The sequence below is a fragment of the Artibeus jamaicensis genome, unplaced genomic scaffold, assembly GCF_021234435.1.
Source record: "Artibeus jamaicensis isolate MK-2021 breed Jamaican fruit bat unplaced genomic scaffold, CSHL_Jam_final contig_465, whole genome shotgun sequence".
In the NCBI taxonomy this organism is placed as follows: Eukaryota; Metazoa; Chordata; class Mammalia; order Chiroptera; family Phyllostomidae; genus Artibeus; species Artibeus jamaicensis.
The window spans coordinates 23,820,938-23,841,570 of record NW_026521843.1 but is presented as its reverse complement, the minus strand read 5'-3'; positions in this window follow the sequence as shown (position 1 = coordinate 23,841,570).

Sequence of the window (20,633 nt, the reverse complement as noted above, 5' to 3'; positions counted from 1 at the left end):
GTACTGAGAGCATGTCTCTGCTCATTGTCAAATGTTACGGGTTGTAAAGTGTGTTCTCTTTGGCCATCCACATCAGTGCCCTATATTCTGTTCATGCCTTTCACAATTCTCTTGAGCATCTGCATCTACCATCAGGTTAGCTAAGCCCAGTCCAGGTCCTGACAGGGTCCGTTCCTACTAGGTCCTGTTTATGGCCACCAAGAGCTATGAGCCTCAGCCTCCCTTGCCATCTATGTTCAGGGTCTTCCCACCAGGGAATCTGCCACGTGGTCATCTGCCATCTCTATCTCATGCTGGCAGACAGGACCATTCTTACTGAAAGCTTGTGTCTCTGTGGATGTGAGAGGACTCTGTCTATAGTCGGCTCATCTCTGCCTTTGCTGCAGTGCCCCCCCATGTCCACTTGTTTTATAGCCCCAGGTAGACACTCATGGGAGCCCACTGGGATGGCTGCTTGTCAACTCCAACCACCTTCCAAACCTGGAAGATAGTTCTGATGGGCATCAACATGCCCTACTTTAACACACTTTCAAACTTCCATAGGGCTGGGCCCCATATGGGTACCTTTTCATATTGCACCATGTAGCCGTATGGACCATTAGCCAAGGCTACCAGCCACTGCCTGTGACTAAGTGAAAACCTAAGCACTGGGGCTTTCACCACTGTCAACTCTTCCATCACTGCCACAGTAACAGCATTTGATTCAAATGAGGTGATCCGTTTTTACCTTCTCCCACCAGGCTTTCCATATGCTGGTCTTAACACAGCGACTTCCCAAACAGGATGTTGTCCATTCACCTTGGCATTGTCACCCACAAACCAATGAGCACTGGTGGGTCGGGAGTGGTTTACTGGGCACTCTCCTGCTGACAGTGGAATCCAGCATCTTCTCACACAGTTCCAGAGTCTGTCTGCATGGAGAGGGGACCCTGCCTCTCCTGGATGTCTTCCTTGCACTTCCCAAGAACCATGGTCCCAAAAAAGCCATTTCCATTCTAGTATGAAACTCTCCTGAGCACTCATCACTGTTACCTGCTTCAATTCTCTCATGTAGAGCCCCAGTGGTCATCACTGACAGGCACTCATATGCTCATGACATGATCCCCTTCTCTGTCCCACAGAGGCCTCAAGGCACAGATTATCTGTCCCCACCAGCACTTGGTTTCTACATTACACTGTGTGGGCCCAGGCAATCTTACTGGTTCTCATTAGCATGACCAATTAATACCACTTTCGGGATGGATCTGCATGCCTTCAGTTTTACAATACCAAGTAGAAAACTGTTTTCCAAATCTGATCCAGTTTCTATCCCTTAATACAATCAGGTACACTATAGGTGCAATCATTTCACTTAATACCTGTTTGAAACTATCAATTATCCTACAAACTCTTACCTTAGTCCCATCAACTCATATTCCAAGCTATAGCCTCTGTTTGGACTTACTAGTGTTTTGGTTTCACAATTCAAGGGAACCCCATATCCCGTGCCAAAGGAGTGCCCTCTGTTCCAATCACGTGATCGGTTCTGTGGGCAACAAGCCCCCATCCTTAGGTGCTTTCCAGATGTCCTCTCATTAACATAACAAGAGACAGCATGTTTTAGGCTCAGGACTGAGAGTTCTGGTAGCTGTGAGACAGGAATTGTGGATGAAGACCAAATATGTATGAGAAATATATTTTGGTCATCTGATAAAAATAACATTTCTTATAAATCATAATAGCACACTGATAAAAGGAACCACTTTCAAAAAGTCACATTGCTCAGATTTGCTTAGGAGAAATTTTATCCACTCACAAAGCTGCACACAACCTTGAACAAGAGAAGTAGGTAGGACACATTTCTAAAAACAATTAAGGTCTCCTCTGAAACCTGCCTAGCCAGAAAGAAAAATGAGGTAGAGGAAAGAACGAGCCCACATGAAGAACAGTGGACAAAGGCCTTTTAGTTTTTTGCCTGAGATGCTAAAAGGAGACAAATAGTAAAGAGAAGCTACTCAGAGGGTAAGGGACAGTATAGGGAGCAAAGGGAGAATTACTGAAGGACCGTTAGGGACAGAGCATCAGCTCATTACCTTGACTGTATTAGAACTACTCTTCCAAGTGAAGAAGAGCTCATCTGAAACAACTGGAAAGCCCATCACACTGATTTCAGGTAGAGTTTGGAGCAGGTTCAAGTGCTGTGGCCAGGACACAATTTCCTTTTATCTTTCTGTCTTTTCCACATTAGTTCTATCTTCAAATAGGCTTTTACCCTGCGACTGCAAGAGATTGCAGCATTTCTAGCCTACAGCCACTCAATTTCAAGTTTAGTAGAAGAGTGTTTGAATAAATGCAGAAAGAAGCATCCAAAAACTGAGTCTCATTAGCTCTAATTGGCCTGACCTGGATCAGATGTCCACCTGTAATTCAGCCTCTGTGGCTAGAGGAACAGTATGTTTTCCTCGGTCTATGCCTACCTAGGTCCCCTGCTCCATTCCTAAAATCAAGTATGGGTCCCACTTGTTTTGAAACACATCACTCAGAACTGGGGACTATCATCAAGGGTATATTTTTCATAAGGGAAATAGGTGTTGATGGCAAAAACAACTAGCATGCACTCCATTTTCCAACTAAGCTTAAGTATAGCTTTCATCCTAGCTGGCCAAGTATATGCTCTGATTCTGAATTTTCAGAATTCCTCAAGACATCACAAAGTGGTATCAATTTGGGAAACAGACACACATGAATTAAAACCTGGCTCCAATTTATTTTTGCATAGGATTTAAACCATTACTGTCAAAAGAAAAATGACAAGTTAATTAACCTCACTAATCCTGAATTTCTTATTTCTAATATAATGATGATACCTGCCTCATAGAATTATTAGAAGGACTTAGGTAATATATGTAAATTGCTTAGCTCAATAACCAACCAGTGAACCCCAAACAAACAGCTGTGATGACAAAAAATCATGATGGTAACGGTGACATTTAGAGTTGTACTACTGCCAGGAGAACTCAGTTATTAACCTGCCTTCTGTGTTTCATTATGCTCAGCACACTCGGAAGGAGGCAGAGGTACCCTGAAGAAGGTGCAGTGGCCAACCTAATTCGCACGTTCTGTCTTGCCTTGATCTACAACCTCATTTACGTGGGGCTAAGACCAATTCCACTAACCTTACACTTTCTATAACATGCCGTACAGAAGTCAGAGAAAGCATAAAAGAACATTAGTCTCTCTCCCACAAAACTGAAGATTTTCACTAGTTCTACCCTGGAAAGTCAGAACTTCATTACTGTAGAAGAAAAAAATTCCAAAGCCTTTTGGAAAGCTGTCCAAACACTGAAAAGCCCTGTTTATTTAAAAGGAGCACATATTGCCCCTACGTCACACATTCTGCGTCTACAATTTCAACATCCTCTACAAGATCCTCTTTTCTTGGACAACAGAAACATCAGTTTATCACCACATATTAGGGAGGCCTAATAAAGCTGCTTCATCAATAGAAACAGGCACATTGTCTCATTGCCTCCCAGTACCTCGCTACGTTCCATGGAAATGGAGCCTCCGCCCTTCATACACTGAAAGCCCCGTGTATGTTTCTCCTTAGAACGTGGTGCTGAACTTCAGGATCTCAGTGACCTGGAAAGGACTTGCTCAGACCATTAGATGGAAGGCACTAGTTCCCTGCATGTTTTAATAGCTCTATATTTCTCATGTGTCCTCTATGTCCTTTCTTTGCCTTCAGCATCACTAGCAAATCCTCAGAAGGCCTCTTGGCAAGGTCCATGATTCAGCTTGGCTTCACCCAGTGTTCTTCTACCTTAGCAAGTAAATGATAGCTGATCATGGTTACTCTTGTCAATCAGCGAGCATCCTTTTATGCCAGAGGAGTTTTGTCATTTTGATCATAATCTGAAATATTCTTAGTGTATGCTTTTTTAGTATTAAAAAAAGGTCGTGTAAGAATTTTTTTAAATGATTTGATCCCACTTAACCAATTCTTTAAACTCTGATTTTCTAACATCACCTAGCAGTAGGCAGACTGGTCACCAGTAAAGCACTCAAATAACATTAATTGCATTCTTTAGATTTGTTTTAGGAAAGGTTAGGGGGCAAGGTGAATTGTATACACTGAAAAATGTAGACTCAGAAGCAAACTAAGTAGTACAATTCCCTGACAGCACTCAAGGTACTTTTACTTCCTCACTGTGCTCGGCAGGTATTAGGGCCTCACAGGCAAAAATTCAAAACAAAACAAACAAAATCAGACTCCAATGGAAATCCATTGTGTGTTGTCATGAGATAGCTAAACCTAGCACACTTTATTTTCTAGTACATTAAAGAATTTTTGCATTAGATAGTCACTTTATTAGAGCATCTATCTGTGTTGGGAATATAAGAATATAAATTTCTAATATTCTCTTTAGCACAGATAAAAACAACTTCCAGAAGAAAAAGTGAATTACCTTCCAGACGACACTCTACTGGATTGATGAGGCCAGAATAACAGAGCGCTTTCTTCGGTGATCATCAGGAAAATAAAATTTCTCAGGTTAAATCTTGTTACCCGATCGATCTGACAACACTAGCACCCCATCCTTCAACGGCTCGCCTCCCTGGAAGACATCTGCTCTTTGATATTAAGAAATGTTCTATTGAAAATCAAATCCTGTTTACGAGCCCTGTTTTTATTTCTCCCACTCCAATTTTACTTTTCTGCTTTCAAAAGGCAAAGATGCATTTTTGACATCTTGAGATTTTATATCATCTTCACTTCAGCCTTAGAGTCACTATGCTTTTCCAGAACTTCTGGTTAAAATGTTTGCTGGGATTTGAAGAAAACCAAACAAGGCTTATTCTATATCAGAGACCCTCCAGCCCTATCCCAACCTCAGTACCGATGGGGCCCCTGCAGAGGAGACAGGATGGTGGTGAGGCTCCCTGCCCTTCCTCCTTCCCTTCATCCCTTCCTCTCCCACACTACTTGCTATTAGCTTCCTTACCAGAACATTCTTGCTTGTGCCATCCTCATGGAGCTTACAGACGAGAACTGCTACCATCAAGATGCAGCGTGTCAAGTACCACAGTGGGACCACGGGGGATCACAGGGACAGTCACCTTCAGGATCAACTTTATGGACATATAACTTCTGTAGCTGTAGTCACACAGGACCACACATGCTGAAGGGCCCCAAGTTTGGTTTCATGCTATTGTTGCCATCTTGAAATTGTTAACTTTTTAAAAAGGGGGCCTACATTCATATTGCCCTGAACCCTGCAACTTCTAGAGCCAGTCTTGATCACACTTGTCATCCAAGGACCTCTCCCCTCTCAGGCTCAGTCTGGCACCTCAAAGCTCTTTTTCTGAAGCAGGTCCCAATGCCTCAGCATGATGCCCTTTTCTCCTTAGTGCTGCCAGTGCACTCTTTATGCCTTGGGCTTGTCAGCCCCCTAAAGTGTCTGCAGAAGAATGCTGTACTCATTGTTCCTCTGCTTTGTAGAGGACACCAATGATGCAATTTTTCATTTCATAGTCTAGATAATCACTAAGGAGAAAGAGAATAAACAGGGAGATGCTATAAAATTACTAACAAAGCAAATAGCAGACCACTTATACACCAGCCCAACTGCTTTAGTACTAGTACTGGAACAAAATACACCCACCCCAGCAGGCCTGATCCGTAAAACTGGAAAGAACAGAAACTCCGTGGGTGATTGGCCTTTCTGCAGCCCACTGAACTGATGACATCCATTTCTCTGGGGCCCTGACTACCAATGAAGAGAATCTTTGAAGGGTTTTCCCAGAGGGCAAGACTCCATGAAGACTCAGAAGTAAGCAAGTTAGAACATAGGGCCCACTGCTCCGTGAGACCTGGGGTGCCCCTACAAGACACACCCTATTATCAGACCCATTTTGAAGAAAAATTTGGTGCAGAAAGGGGTACACTTTGCAAAGATCACACAGCTAATAAATGGAGAACCCAAATTCAATCAACTGACTCTGGAACCTCCACTCTTGACCTCTCTCTGCTGCACTGCCTTGCACAGTCCGGACTTCTGTTACAATTTTTTTTGCCTCCCCATTCCTCCTCCCTTAATCTTTAGCTGCTGTATAAATAACTGGGCGCAATAGAAACAAGGGGCTCTACTCTCCTGGCCCTGGTCACAGTGACTTCTAGTCCTGAATGTAAATGTGCATTTGGGGAGGGGCAGTCACTTCTAATTGTTTGGGGAGACAGCCTGGGCGCAGAGCTGAGGTGCCAGATCTGCACCATGGGATGGGGGACAGGTAAAGGCACACTCTTAACATTCCAACAGGGGGTCTTTATAGGAAATAGGGGCTTTAGAGAGCAGGATGGGAGTGTGAGGTCACAGCACAGGAGAAGCCAGACACGACTGGGGACGTAGCAGCAATGATTACCAGGAAGGGAGAGAAACAATTTTCAGCAGTTGCCATGAACTGGGAACCATGAAGAAGGGAAGACTGCTAAATGTAATTTTTAGGAAGCCTGCTATATATAGACCGCTGCATAAAACACACTACCCTTCTAAAGAAACTTATAATTTAAAAAGAAAAGACATTATTCTTCAAGTGTTCTGAAGTTAGACTGCTGTTTCCTTGAAGCGACAGCAACATGATGCAATACTGGGCCACACGAGACTCTGGGATTTATTTAAGTCTCGAAGTGCAAATCAGCACTTTGCCACCAGTTCTACTTCTTTGGAGAGAACTAGAAGCCCCTGCGGTAGGAGTCATGCTACCCCCGGGTGCTACCACTCTCCGTGACTCCAGGAGACACGTCTTTTTAGCTGAAAGAAATCTTTTTTTTTTTTTTAAGCAAATGAGACCAGAAATTAGACATTAGAGTTTTAAAAAAGAATTTCAGGAGAAAAGGAACGTTCTAAGAAAACATAATCAGCTACCTAGAGAGCAGAAAATAAACCCCACCTGGAGAGCAGAAAATAAACTAGATGCATTCCTTCCAAAGTGTTAAAAAAATAAGGTTTGATTATAGGGACTCAGCAGGGAAGTGGGTTTCCCTAATAGGTACCTGGATTCCAGATGAGCATTTAGACCCTGGAGGACTCTGGCAGCGTGTGCATATATTCAGAGATAATGAGTCATCACTGAGTGGCCCATTATGCCAGTCTCTCACCTTAGCGAAGTCTCAGGTCGAGTCCACTAAATTATATATGCTCTAGGGAGACTGACTTCCTGATCTACAAAGCAATGAAATAGTGATACATCGTGTCAGGAGGTAAAATTAAGGAGGCGATTTTCACCTTAGTGGGGAATAAGTTCACCTAGTAAAAAAAACCCGGGGGGGGGGGGATGGCACGGGATGCAAACGTGTCAAGTAAAAATCTTGATGTCAAATTAAATCCCAAGCTGCTGAAAAGATGATTAACTTTGTTAACAAAAATGGGTTTTCTAGGCCCTTTGAAAGAAGTCATTTTCTACAAAAAAGGCTGCCTCCAGGAGTGCAAGGCAAAGGGACCTTTTGTTCCTCCAACTGGGACACGAGCCACAGAAGGAAACCCGAGTCTCACGTAGATGGAGCGCTCCCAAAACTTTACCCATTCTTTCCCGGGAGCAACAGTAATTACACATTGTCATGAGGTGTTCAGGATCCTAAAGAACAAACAATACCAGTGCCCTCTTTTTTCCTTTAAAAATTTTCAATTTCATGTGAGTTTTACCTCAATTAAAAGAATCATTAACTATTTTAAAGCATACAATTCAGCGGTATTTGGAATGTTCACAGTGTTGTGCCATCGTCCCTATATCTCATTTCAAGGCCTTTTCAACACTGTAACATCAGACCCTAGACCCAGTAGGTACTCACTCCCCACATCTCCCTCCTCTGAGCCCCCAGCCACCACTAGTGTGCTTCCTGTCTCTATGGATTTGCCTGTTCTCAATGTTTCCTATAAACAGAGTCATACAATACGTGACCTTCTGTCTCTGGTCCCTTCCACCTAGCACACCATTTTGGGGATGCATCCGCATTATAGCCCACACTTCATTCTTTTTCGTGGTTGAATAACATTCCCTTGCATGAACATATTGCAACTTGTTCATCCATTACCAGTTGATGGACATTTGAGCTGTTTCTACCTTTTGGCTGTTATACATACTGTTGCTGTGAACTGGGCCCTTACTATTAATAAAAAGGCTTTATTCCTATAAAATACTTATAATTTTCAGTATGCATAAGATACCTCATTTGACCCTCTAATAATATCCTCCCAACTCACCTCTCAGGGTTATTTTCTCTGACACAGAAAAGTTTCAAAGGTATATTCACGTATGGGGTAGAGAGCTCTATACCCCACCCATGAAGACAGTTTAGTCCTTCTTAACTATCTTATTTTCATCTGGTACTAACTGTCATTGGACAGGTGAAGCCATGTAAATTGATCTCATGCTCCAAATCCATTCAAAACTATGGCTCAAATTTAAGCTCCTACAAAGAATTGTTTCCAGTATAGCATCTAATACAGTGTGTGTCTAGCACAGAGCTAGCACCAAAGAAAAACAGGTGGAGAAGGGGAAGGAGACTGGAGAAGAATGGAACAGAGCAAAGGAACAGAGGACACATACTAGACAGACACACTGTCAAGGGTACTAGAAGGAGGATTCCGATCCTGGATTTGCCCTAGAATCAAACTCTCAGCAGCCTGTCCAATTCAGATCCCACTGCTTTCTCCATTCTCACACACTCAAAACACGACTTTCCTACAGCGTATTGGGTTAAGTCGAAAGCTGCTCACCAATGGAGACAATGGTCCTGGGCCTGCTAGCTGAGAGGGGTAGGAAATCAGCAACTGATTGGGAGTTATTACCCACTGATAATAAATATTTCTTCCCTGTTTCCTATGGAAACTTTTGTGGGGGTGATTTTCCTCGAAAGTCCCCCAGCTGCTATGGATGAGAGTAATCATGATTGAGACATGATGTGATCTACTTGGGGATGAGAGGTGGCCATTTTCCCAGGGAAAAACAGCCGTGAGCAGTGGCCAGTTTCTCAGGGGAAAAAGGCGTCGAGCCCCCTCCTCTAGGGCCTTTTATTGGGTTGTAATATGCAGGAATACAGGGAGGCAAGGATCAAACAGTAGATAACATTTCAAAGAAATCTGAAGGCTTAGTTTGAGTCAGAGTCTGTCAGGAACAAAGTTTTAGGATTTCCTGCTCAAACCCTTTACATATGAATGAAAGCACTCTTAGCAGAGCGGATTTCACAGGTTTATCAGGAAGTCTTTGTGATGGCAGATTTTTCCCCTGGGGTCTGCTCTGGCCAGGCAAGGAGCTGCACCCCTCTTCATCAGCTTCTCAGGCTTAAGGGGATTAGCGCTGGGAAGCACTTCTCCCAGAGAACATGGGGACTCGGGCTTTGTCAAAGCCAGAGGGTGAGAGTCCATTGCTCTTTGTTGCAGCCCCCCCCCCCCCAGTCCTTCTATGAAGGCCTCCCAAGTAATTGTGTCTGGCCTAGGTTGCCCCTCCTCTGAGGGGTCTTACTTGTCAAGGACATCAACCATGCTTTGGGGGCAGGGAGGAAACTGAGGCAGCATTTGATACCAGAGACAAGCTTTGTCTCCCGCTGCTCGCATTCCAGAGGTCGTCACTCACTCATCCTTAAGCCACAGAGGGTAGAGAGTTACAATTCATGAAACCAGGCAGAGCGGTCCACAACAAACTTTTACATTAATATTAATGTGATTCTCACAGTGACTACTTGAAATAGGGAGTATTCTCACTTTATAGGTAAGGAGATTGAGGTTAAATATAAGTGATTTGTCCATCTAATATGTAGAAAATCCACTGCTCTAAACCAGGCCTTCTCTTTAAATTTAATTGCTCATGGCACAATTTGTACCTAAACTTGGGATATGCATCAAAATCCAAGAAGCTGGTCAGAAACACAGATTCCCCAGGGTGGAATCACGGACTCTTTCTGAGAAGCCTCCAGGTGTGGCAGGTCACAGAGCCCACCTTCAGGAGTTCCACCACAGCTGTCGAGACAGCCTGAAGTTGAGTGAATGTTCACAGCTGCCCCTTAATTGCCCAGCCTTGGCCTGACCAAACCTCAGTCAGGCGTCTCTCCCTGTAGCCATGAACTTTGACTCCAAGCCTGAGCAAGCACTAAAATGCAGAACGTCTTCCTTACCAGCTCATGTCAGGAATGGGCCAACTAGAGAGAGAAACATTTCCTGTTAGAGATGAGAAACATCCTGCCATCTGTCCACCCTCACTCACTTTCCTGATTTCCCCTTAAAAGTGTCTGCTAGACCTGCTCCTCCTTCCCTATAAAAGAAAAGCCTTTTCTTTTGTGCAAGCAGCAAACTGGCTGGAGATTGGATCCCATGGAGAGCCATAGGCGCCACCACAGGCTGGTGTGTGCTTGCTGTAGCTCGCTGTGGCCCTTTCTGAACTCAGAAAGTTGGTTTCAGAACTCAATTCCAGGCACGTGAACATCAGGCCTACAGGGACCCTTGGACTGAAAGGCTTGCTAGGTCTCCAACTTCTTTCAAAATCACAGAAGGTAAGAGTGTCTGTCATGAAATATTTTGCTATAGAGAGGCCCCCAGCATGACCGTATCCTTTAGTAATGTGTCACACAGTTGTCAAGCCCCTCTTGTCAAAGTGATTGTAAGAACTGACTGTTTTCCTCCAAGGAGCTGCCTCCTTTGGCTTCTGTAACTGCAAAGTCGAGACACACACTTTTCATCAACTATGACTAAGCAGAATCTCAACAGTCGTCAGCTCTCTCCCCAACCCTCCATCTCCCGCTGAACACTTGGCCAGAGTTCTTCAAAGCCAAGCCCAGGAAATCACCCAGGCTCTCAAGGTACAGATTTTATGGGAAGAAGAAAGTGCCAAAGAATTCAATTAAGAGACCTTTTTTCTAAATGAAAAATCCTTTCACGACAGAATTAGAAAGCATTAGGCTGTTTCCAGCCTAAAGCTTAAAGTGATTTCATTTGGTGGCTTTTTCTATTGACAATCATACAATTATGCCCAATTATGACACAATTCCATGATGCTGCCAACTTTGTCTTTCAAGCAACAGAACATATTCTTATATATTTCTTAAAAATTATGGCTCACAGGAGACTTCCAGTCAAGATGGAGGCATAGGTAGACACACTTCACCTCCTCTCACAACCACAAAAAGAATTACAACTAATCTCAAAACAAATAACACAACTGTAAGGAAATTGAACTGTGTGGAAGTCCAACAATGAAGGATCTAAAGAAACCACATTCATCCGGACAAGGGTGCCTTTTACAGAGAGTCAATGCAGCTCTCAATACACAGAAACAAATAGGGGGGCTAGAAGACAAACGGATGTGGCCCAAATGAAAGAACAGAACAAAACCCCAGAAATAAGTAAATGAAATGGAGATAACCAACATATCAGATGCAGAGTTCAAAACACTGGTGATCAGGATGCTCAAAGGATGCATCGAGTATAGAAACAACATAAAGAAATGGAGATTACACTAAGTGAAATAAAGATAAAGCTACAGGGAACCAACGATGAAAGGAAGGAAGCTGGGATTTAAATCAATGATTTGGAATATAAGAAAAAAACATTCAAACAGAACGAAGAAGAAATGAGAATTCAAAAAAACAAGGAGAGTGTAAGAAAACTCTGGGACATCTCCAAACGTGCCAATATCAAATCATAAGGATTCCAGAAAGAGATGGAGAAAGAAATTGCAGACTTTTGAAAAAATAATGAAAGAAAACTTCCCTGATTTGGCAAAGAAAATAGACATACAAGTCTGAGAAACACAGAGAGTCTCAAACACGTTCGACCCAAAGAGGACCACACCAAGACACATCATAATTAAAATGCCAAAGGTTAAAGAATCTTAAAAGCAGAAATAGAAAAGCACTTAGTTGCCTATGGCGGAGTCCCCATAAGACTGTCAGCTGATTTCTCAAATTTTATAGGCTAGAAGGGACTGGCAATAAATATTCAAAGTAATGAAAAGCAATGACCTACAACCTAGATTATTCTCCCAGCAAAGCTATGGTTTAGAATCAAAGGACAAATAAAATGCTTCCACACGAGGTAAAGCTAAATGAGTTCATGATCACCAAGCCATTATTATATGAAATGCTAAAGGGACTTAAGGAAAATACCAAAGCTATGAACATTAAAAAGGCAACAAATTCACAACTATCCACAACTGAATCTAAAAATACAAACAAAAAACTAAGCAAACCACCAGAAAAGGAACAGAATCATAGGTATGGAGATCATTTGGAGGGTTATCACCTGTGAGGGAGGAGGGAGAAAATGGGGGAAAAGGTGAAGGGATTAAAAAGCATAGTTTGTAGGTATAAAATGTTAAGAACAGTATAGGAACTGGAGAAGCCTAAGAACTTATATGCACAACCCATGGATATGAACTAAGGGGGGGGGTGATTGCTAGAGGAAAATGGGGTACCAGGTGTGCAGGGGGAGGGAAAAGTTGGGTCAACTGTAACAACATAATAATAAAATATTTTTTTAAAACTCGACCATTAAAATGAGCAATTCAAAATATTGGGTATTAGACCTGAACAGACACTTCACCAAAGAAGACATAAGGGTGGAAAATACACATATGAAAAGATATTCAACATTATTATTAGCCATTAGTGAAATGCAATTTAGAACCACAGTATGATACCACTAAACTAAGTGAATGACTATAATAAAAAGTACGTAAAATGCCAAGTGCTAATGAGGAAGTAGAGCAACTGGAACTTTTATACATTGCTGATAGAAACACAAAACAATATAGCCACACTGGAAAAGAGTTTGACAGTTTCTTATAAAGTTTAATGTAAACTTGCTGTAGGTTCAAGCAATCTAACTCCTGACTATTGACCCTAAAAAAGCAAAAACATATGTTTACACAAAAACCTGAACAGCCCTGGCTGATGTAGCTCAGTGGATTGAGCATGGGCCTGTGAACCAAAAGATTGTGGTTCAATTCCCAGTCAGGGCACATACCTGGGGTGCGGGCCAGTTCCCAGCAGAGGATGCACGAGAGGCAACCATACATTGATATTTCTCTCCCTCTCTCCTTCCCTTCCCCTCTAAAGATAAATAAAAAATCTTTAAAAAATAAATAAATCCTGAACACAAATGTTTGTAGCAGCTTTATTCATTATCACCAAAAGCTAGAAACAACCCCAATGTCCTTCAAGGGGTGAATAGACAGACACAGTGTGGTACATCTGTGCAATAGAATACTAGCCAGCAATAAATGTGATTGCTGATACCCACAACAACATGGATGAATCTCTAAGAAAGTATGCTAAAAGAAGGAAGCCAGTCTCAGAAGGTTAAGTACTGTATGATTCCCCTGGTATGACACTCTCAAAAAGACAAAACAGTAGTGATAAAAAGTCAAGTTGTAGTTACCAGATGTTAGAAGTGGGGAGTTTGTGATATAAAGGGACACCATGAGAGAGGTTTTTGGATGATGGAACTGTTCTGTATCCTTACTGTGGTGTCGGTAATTCCATGAATCTATACATTTTTTACAGTAATAGAACTAGCCCTGGCCAGGTGGCTCAATTGGTTGGAGCATCGTCCCATGCACCAAAAAGTTGCAGACTCAACTCCTGGTCAGGGCACATACCTAGGTCGAGGGTTCGATTCCCATCCACGTATGGGAATTAACCAATTGATGTTTCTTTCTCTCCCCTCACCCCTTCCACTTTCTAAAAAAAAATCTATGAGCATGCCCTCAGGTGAGGATTTAAAAAAAAGAGTCATAGAACTAAACACCAAAGTCAATTTTACCCTTTGGCAATTTAACAAATCAAATCAATTAAAAAAAAAAAAAAAAGAATAAGCCAAACCAGGTAACCTCTTTCCTCAAAGACTCCAACTCAAAGTGGAATCTAGACTTCTCCCCTCAGCCCAGAGACCCCACAAGACCTGGTTCCAAGTACCACATTTTTCTAACTATAAGATGCACTCCCTTCCCATCCCCCCCAAATTTGGGAGGAATAATGGTTGTTAATGCTGCTGTTGAGTTCTGTTTACATTTACATTGGTGAAATATGTTATTTATGTCATTAAATATTTTACCACATGTTTTGCTTCAAAAATTTTTTTCCTATTTTCCTCCTCTAAAACCTAGGTGCGCCTTCTGGTCCAAAAAAATACAGTACCTCTCCAGTCACATCTCCTCAAAGTCTTCCTTTTTGTGCTTCTCTACCTACCCCGAGGTACCCCGAGGCTCATTCACTGTTCCCTCTGCCTGGAATTCTTTTCCACAGATATTTCCAAAGCTCCTGCCATACTTCATTTGTGCTTCTGAAATATCAACTCCTCAGAGAGACCTTCTTTAACTGAATTTCTACAATGGCATCTTCCTATGCCTTATACCATTTTTCTTCACGACACTCATTACTAAGCAACATCATGCAACATATTTGTTTCATGGTTATTTTCTAGTTCCCCACCAGAACAATGGATCCGTGAAGACAGGATCCAGCCTGTGCTGTTCATGGATATGTTCCCTGCACCTAGGACACTGCCAATCACAGAATAAGTTAGACTCCCATAAATATTTGTTAAATGGACTCAGTGCATAAACTCCAGTGATGAGATTCAGTAATGAAATTCCCAAGGCTTTGAACTTGGAGCCGTACTTTGGCTTCTTTGTAGCACCCCTTGAATCACCTGGCCACCTGGTCCCTGAGTAAAGCAACCCCTGCCCAGAATATTTAATTCAGTATCGGTGCTTTAAAAATAGACGAAGTTTGACGTTTCCCTCCTAAGGGCTGCTGTTCGGTGCTCGGCTAGGCAACTGGCAGGAGGGTGAGCTGGGAGGGGGCGAGGCTGGCAGCAAATATCTCCGAGGGGAGCGCTCAGGTTTCCTGAGTGCATGTAGCAAGCTGTCTAGAAGTGCTCCTGATGAGGGCAAGGAAGTCTGAGGTGCAATTGAAAACAAAAACAAAAACAACAACAAAAAAGGATGATGGATGGAAGGAGGGAGCGGAGGGAGGGTACCTCTACCTCTCTGCAACGCAGATCCAAGGAGAACAAATACATTAGCATTTCTACAGCACCTACTCTGTACCTTCCAGGCACCCTTGAAAGGTTCCCATTTAATCCTTCATCCACTCTTCCAGGTAGGTTCCATTGATCCCATTTTTGTAAGTGAGAAAAATCAAACCTAGGTTAAGTAACATGCTCAAGGTCACACAATGACAGGGAAGGTCTGGTGTTTTGAATCCGGGTCTGTGTAGCTTCCCACCTCATTCTCTTTGCACTTCAGATTTTAGAAGCAACAACTCAGGAGCATGAGGGTGAGCACTGGCCAGAGGAACCAGGCAGGCCCTGCCAACCTTGAAGAGAAGACGCCAACCTGGACACAGGTGACGAGGGTCTTCCCTCAAGCTTTTCAAAGACCAGCATAGACAAGTTGCCTACAGCAAGATGCTAATTACCATTCCATAAAAAAATGTCTTGAAGATCTGTTCTGTAACAGTTCCTGAGCTCAGGATTTCCACATATATTGTTATTCACCTCTCATCACTGTTAAAAAAACAAAAACCTGCTACCATGTATGAAGGTATCAGAGGCTGTTTGTCCAAGAATGGCATAAACCCTGCAAGCAAACGAGAACACCTGAGAATTTCCTACCCCACACCCCGTGCTGGTTAGGAATTTTAAAGCCACGCTACAAACAACAGTATGGAGACCCAGACAACTGCAGAGAGACTTTCCTTTGTTCTTTCTTTTGGTCTAGGTCAGTGTTTTGCACACTAGTTATCACAGAAATCCCTGTTCTGGGTGGTATACCCAACGACCATGTAAAATGCAGTATTTTGGCAATTAAAGCATTTTCAAGAGTCAGAAAATTATGTCTTCCAGGAAATGCTGTGCGGTAATGCTACCAGCACGTTTCTGAAGAAACTCTTTGGTACAGCATTCTGGGCAGGCAACACTTTGTCTTCCCTACTTCCCTAGGAGACTCAGAAAAATACTGAATAAAAGAGGTGACCCATAGGGTTAATAAGAAGGAAAAACCTGGAGTGGAAATACCTGGGTCAAAAACACCAGCTCACCATCTCAGGAAACGTGGTCTTAGGCAAGTCACAACCAATTCAAGTCTCAATTTCTAGATCTATAAAAGCAGTCACAAATAACACACCACCCAGACTACCTAACTTGGTTGAGAAAATGAGGCAATTTGAAAGCACTTTAAAACAGTAAAAGCTTTTAGAAAAACAAAGCGATAAGCAGATATCAAGTGCCGTCATCAGGACCTTTGAATCATCCCAGCGCAGTTGCTCAGCACCCTTCCCTTTACTCCTCCCGAAAAAAGCAAGCAGTTCTTACCTTTATGACGTATCCCGAAGGCTTTGTGAACGCTTTTGTCAAAAAAAGATGGATGTTAACAAATATCAAACTGCATAATGTATGCAAATCTTTCCAAAGCAATTCTTCGATAATACGTACCGTAAATTTAAGTAACAGCACTCCACTTGTCTAAGGCCTCATTGGAGCTCCTCAGGGTATTGGGCAATCAATCCATTTACTACATAACTCAGAACCGGTTGCACACATAAAGACACAGATTTTTTTTGTCTTTCTAAAGGACCAGGAACTTGTTTTTCAAAACAAATCTTATCATAATGTCTCCAGTATATTCTATTTCTCATGAGCTTACAATGGAGAATTATTATATGACCATCATTTTATAGAGAAGGAAACAGAGGCATAAAACAAGCAAGTCAGTCAAAAACAGCTTTGAAGTATCAGTTCTGTTTCTCTAGCCCTGGGCCTCAGCAAGAAATTAAAAGTCAAGTCTGTGCCTCAAAGGGACTTACCTTGTGTGGTGAGAAGGTTCTCCGTGGCCTGGAGTTGAAAGGGAAGATCTTGGGAAGGGCTGGAGTTCGGAACTCAGGTTTCCAAAAAACTGTGTCGCCATATAAACTCCAAAACAGAGGCAAAATCCAGTGTACCTGAGGCCTTTTTCACCAAATCACACTTACCTTCAATGGTGGTCAGGATGGGGTCTTGCAGCCAGAAGCAGACACGATGGCCTGGCCAGAACAGCAGGTCCCCTGACCCGGTCCCAGGTCCACTGATGGCAACCTCTCGGGGAGGGCCCAGCAATCTGTTTTAACAAGCCCTCCAGGTGATGCTCTGAAGTTTGAGCACCTGTGCTGATTTCACAGCATGGAAGAAAAACCTGATCTCTCTGGTTTAATGTGTTCCTAGTGCCTGAAGTGGTCCCGGGCTCAGTGCAAACTTTCAGCACTTGCCACTTATTATCATTTTTACAAGAAGCAAATTAAAGTCCTGTGTTTTATAAAAATAGTGAAATAAAGCAAGCACTACAGGACAAAGAGAAGACCGTGATCCCACAACCCACAAATAACCAGTTCAAATCGCTGCCACTCCGGGGCTGCGTTCCAAAGAGTACAACGTGCGTTACAGTAACACGGCGGAATTGACTGTTTATTCATGTTTTATAAATGTCTTCTAAACACATCCCCCCAATGGAATTGGTGGTACATACCAATTTAGAACCAGCCTTTTTTCACCAAAAAATATAATCATGAATACTTCATGTCTTTACCATTTCTAATCAACCATGTTATTTTAGTGGACTTGCCATAATTCTAAAAATTCTATATTGCTTGATAATGTGTTTATTTACAATTGGAGCTCACAAATATTACAACAAACAATGTACAGCTGTTTCCCTGTGCGCACCTGTGGTTACAAACAACGTACAGCTGTTTCCCTGTGCGCACCCGTGGTTATCCCCTTCCACTCCGGGCTAAGCTGAGACATGAATAATAAAGTTTGCTCTTTGTCGGGTTGTGGCAGGCCCTAGTCTCTAGATTTTGGAGTCTTCCCAAGTTTCCTAGTTATGCTTGTCTGATGTGTTAGACTTTATCTATTTCTATTAATTACAGAAGCATCTGGTTCAACAAAGAATCAGTAAGAAAGCAAAGACATCTGTCCACACGCTGCCATGTTAAAGAGAATTGGACCCTATGGCAGTTCTACTCTTAATTTCTTGAGGACTTCCCATGCTGTTTTCCATAGCAGCTACACCCTTTACATTCCCACCAACGGTGTGCAAGGTTCCAATTCTCCCCCTCCTTACCCATGCTTGTTACCCACAATCCCACTCTGGCTATACATCCAAAAACCAGAAAGCAGGGTCTCGAAGAGTCGTTTGGACACCCATGTTCACACCAGCACTATTCACAACAGCCAAGAGATAAAAACCACCAAATATCCATTGACAGATGAATAGATAAATAAAATGTGGTGTATACATAGAGTAAATTATTCTGCCTCCGAAGAGAAAGAGGAAATCCTGTCACATGGATGAATCTTGAGGGCTATATGCTAAGTGAAATAAGCCAGTCACAAGAAGACAAATACTCCATGATCCCACTTGCGTGAGGCATGTAAAGTAGTCAGATTCACAGAAACAGAGCAAACAGTGGTTTCCAGAGAGGGTGGGAAAGAGAAGTTGTTGTTTAAAGGGCACAGAGTTTCAGTTTTGCAAGATGAAAAGTTCTGGAGATCTGTTTCATAACAATGGGAACATATATGTACTACAACTGAGCTGTACGCATAGAAATGATTAAGATGGTACCTTTTATGCTATGTGGTTTTTTTTAGCACTGTAACTAAAAAAAAAGACAAAAAGTGCTCTCAGCTTCACAACCATATACTACCTACAGGATTCTGGTAATCTGTGCACTCACAGCTAACACGTGTATCTAAAATAATCAAACCCATAGCAGCAGAAAGGGGTCACCTGGGGCTGGGGGGAGAGGGAAATGCATGGCCATTGCTCAATGAGTGTAACATTCCAATCATGCGAGATGAATAAGCCCTGGAGACCTGTTGCACAACACAGTGCCCACAGTCAACAATACTCTCTGGCACGCTTATACATTTAGCTAAGTAGGTAGATCCCAAGTTAAGTGTTCTTACTACAATAAAAAAAAAGAAAGTAAAATAATAATAAATAGAGAATCTCAGCCTCTCTAATAATCAAAGCAACACAAATCGATAAACAAGAGAAAGACAGGGAACTCAAATACTAACACCAAAGGGACATTTCTTCCTGGAGAAAGCCTGATAACACAGCATTAAGTGAGTTAATGCATTACCCCCTGATGCCAGGAATCCGACTGCCTCCCCATAGCTTTGCAGAAAGCTCATTAACCAAGTGGAGTCCTTTCAGCTGAAACACAGAGGAGAATTTCCCCCCACATTCCTGATGTTCTTTGGTCACTGAAGGTCAGCTACCTTCCAGTGAATGGATTCTTTCCTTGACCCCCTTCTCCCCTTCACCTGTGACTAAATGGACCTTTTGTCAATTTGCGTCCTGTGGAAGCAACGCCAGTCTGGAATGGATGGTGTTGCTGTGCACGTAGCATTGGTACAGACATACTCCGTCTGCCAAGGACAGGGTTCCTAGTGCAAGTCTGACAGGCACTTCATAACCCTGGAGGGCTGGGCTGACCAGCACAGACAGGCTCTGGTTGGAGCGCTGTGGCCTTTTGCTGAGAGCCACAGAGCCAGCTCCAATGTACCAATGGGAGCAGGAAATGAATCACAGTAAAACTGAACATGCTCACCTCTTTGTTTGTCACACACCTGTGCGCAGACTAGTCCCTGGATCCCAACCCACATGCCCAACCGGGGCCCTCATCCAGCTTGCTTGGCCTGGAGGGAATTCAGGCTTCTCACTCTTCCAGGTCATCACCTGATCTGTGCTCCCATGTTCTCCAGTTACAGTGAGTACTAGAATGTAGAGGGAAACGGCATGATCTAGGGGAGAAGGTGGGCAAGCACCTGGACGCAGGTGAGAATGGGAGCTGTCCTCATCTCTCTGGTCCACGGGCTGTGAGGCTGGGCCAGCCATTCTGTCATTGATGCGCTTCCCCTGTGCTTTACAAGCACCTCCGTTCTTGGGGGCGAGCCCTGAGGTGATGGGGAGTGGATCACGTCAGAATCTAGAAACACGTGTGGGCCTTGTTTTGCCCTCGTGAAATGGTCTCTTCCCTCCACCCCTCCTTCTCCACCCATGTGGACACTATTTTCCCTGTCATCCTCCCAAGTCATTTTCAAATGCCCCTCATCCCGCAAGTTCTGGCCACACAGTCCACAGTGCGTTCTCCACCCCTCATCTCTCACAGCACTTCTCGTCCTGCCCACTACTTTAGGGCTTACACTTACTTATCCTATCATTTCATTTTTTGTGCGTATGTCTCATGTTTACCACTAAATCATAAACTCCTGGAAGTCAGTGATTATGAAGTAGGCTCTTGTGCATGGCCTACAATGCCTCCCATCACAGAATGTAACTTAAGGAAATGATCACAGTTACTTACCATCAATAAGTGGCAACCAATAGGTCAACCATAAAAACCACTCTAGAATTTATTTGCTCCAAGTCAAGCCATAAAGAGCAGTAATAGTCTGTCTTTCCCTCACTTAGCACTGCCACCTGCTTCCTGATTCTCCACATCCCAGAGCCCAGTCCCTGGGAAATGGCTGGTCTCCAGTCCTCCAAACACTCTGGAGTCTGTCGGACAGGGTAAGGATGGGTGGGGTGGTTGCTAAAATATCCCACAGTGTAGAACT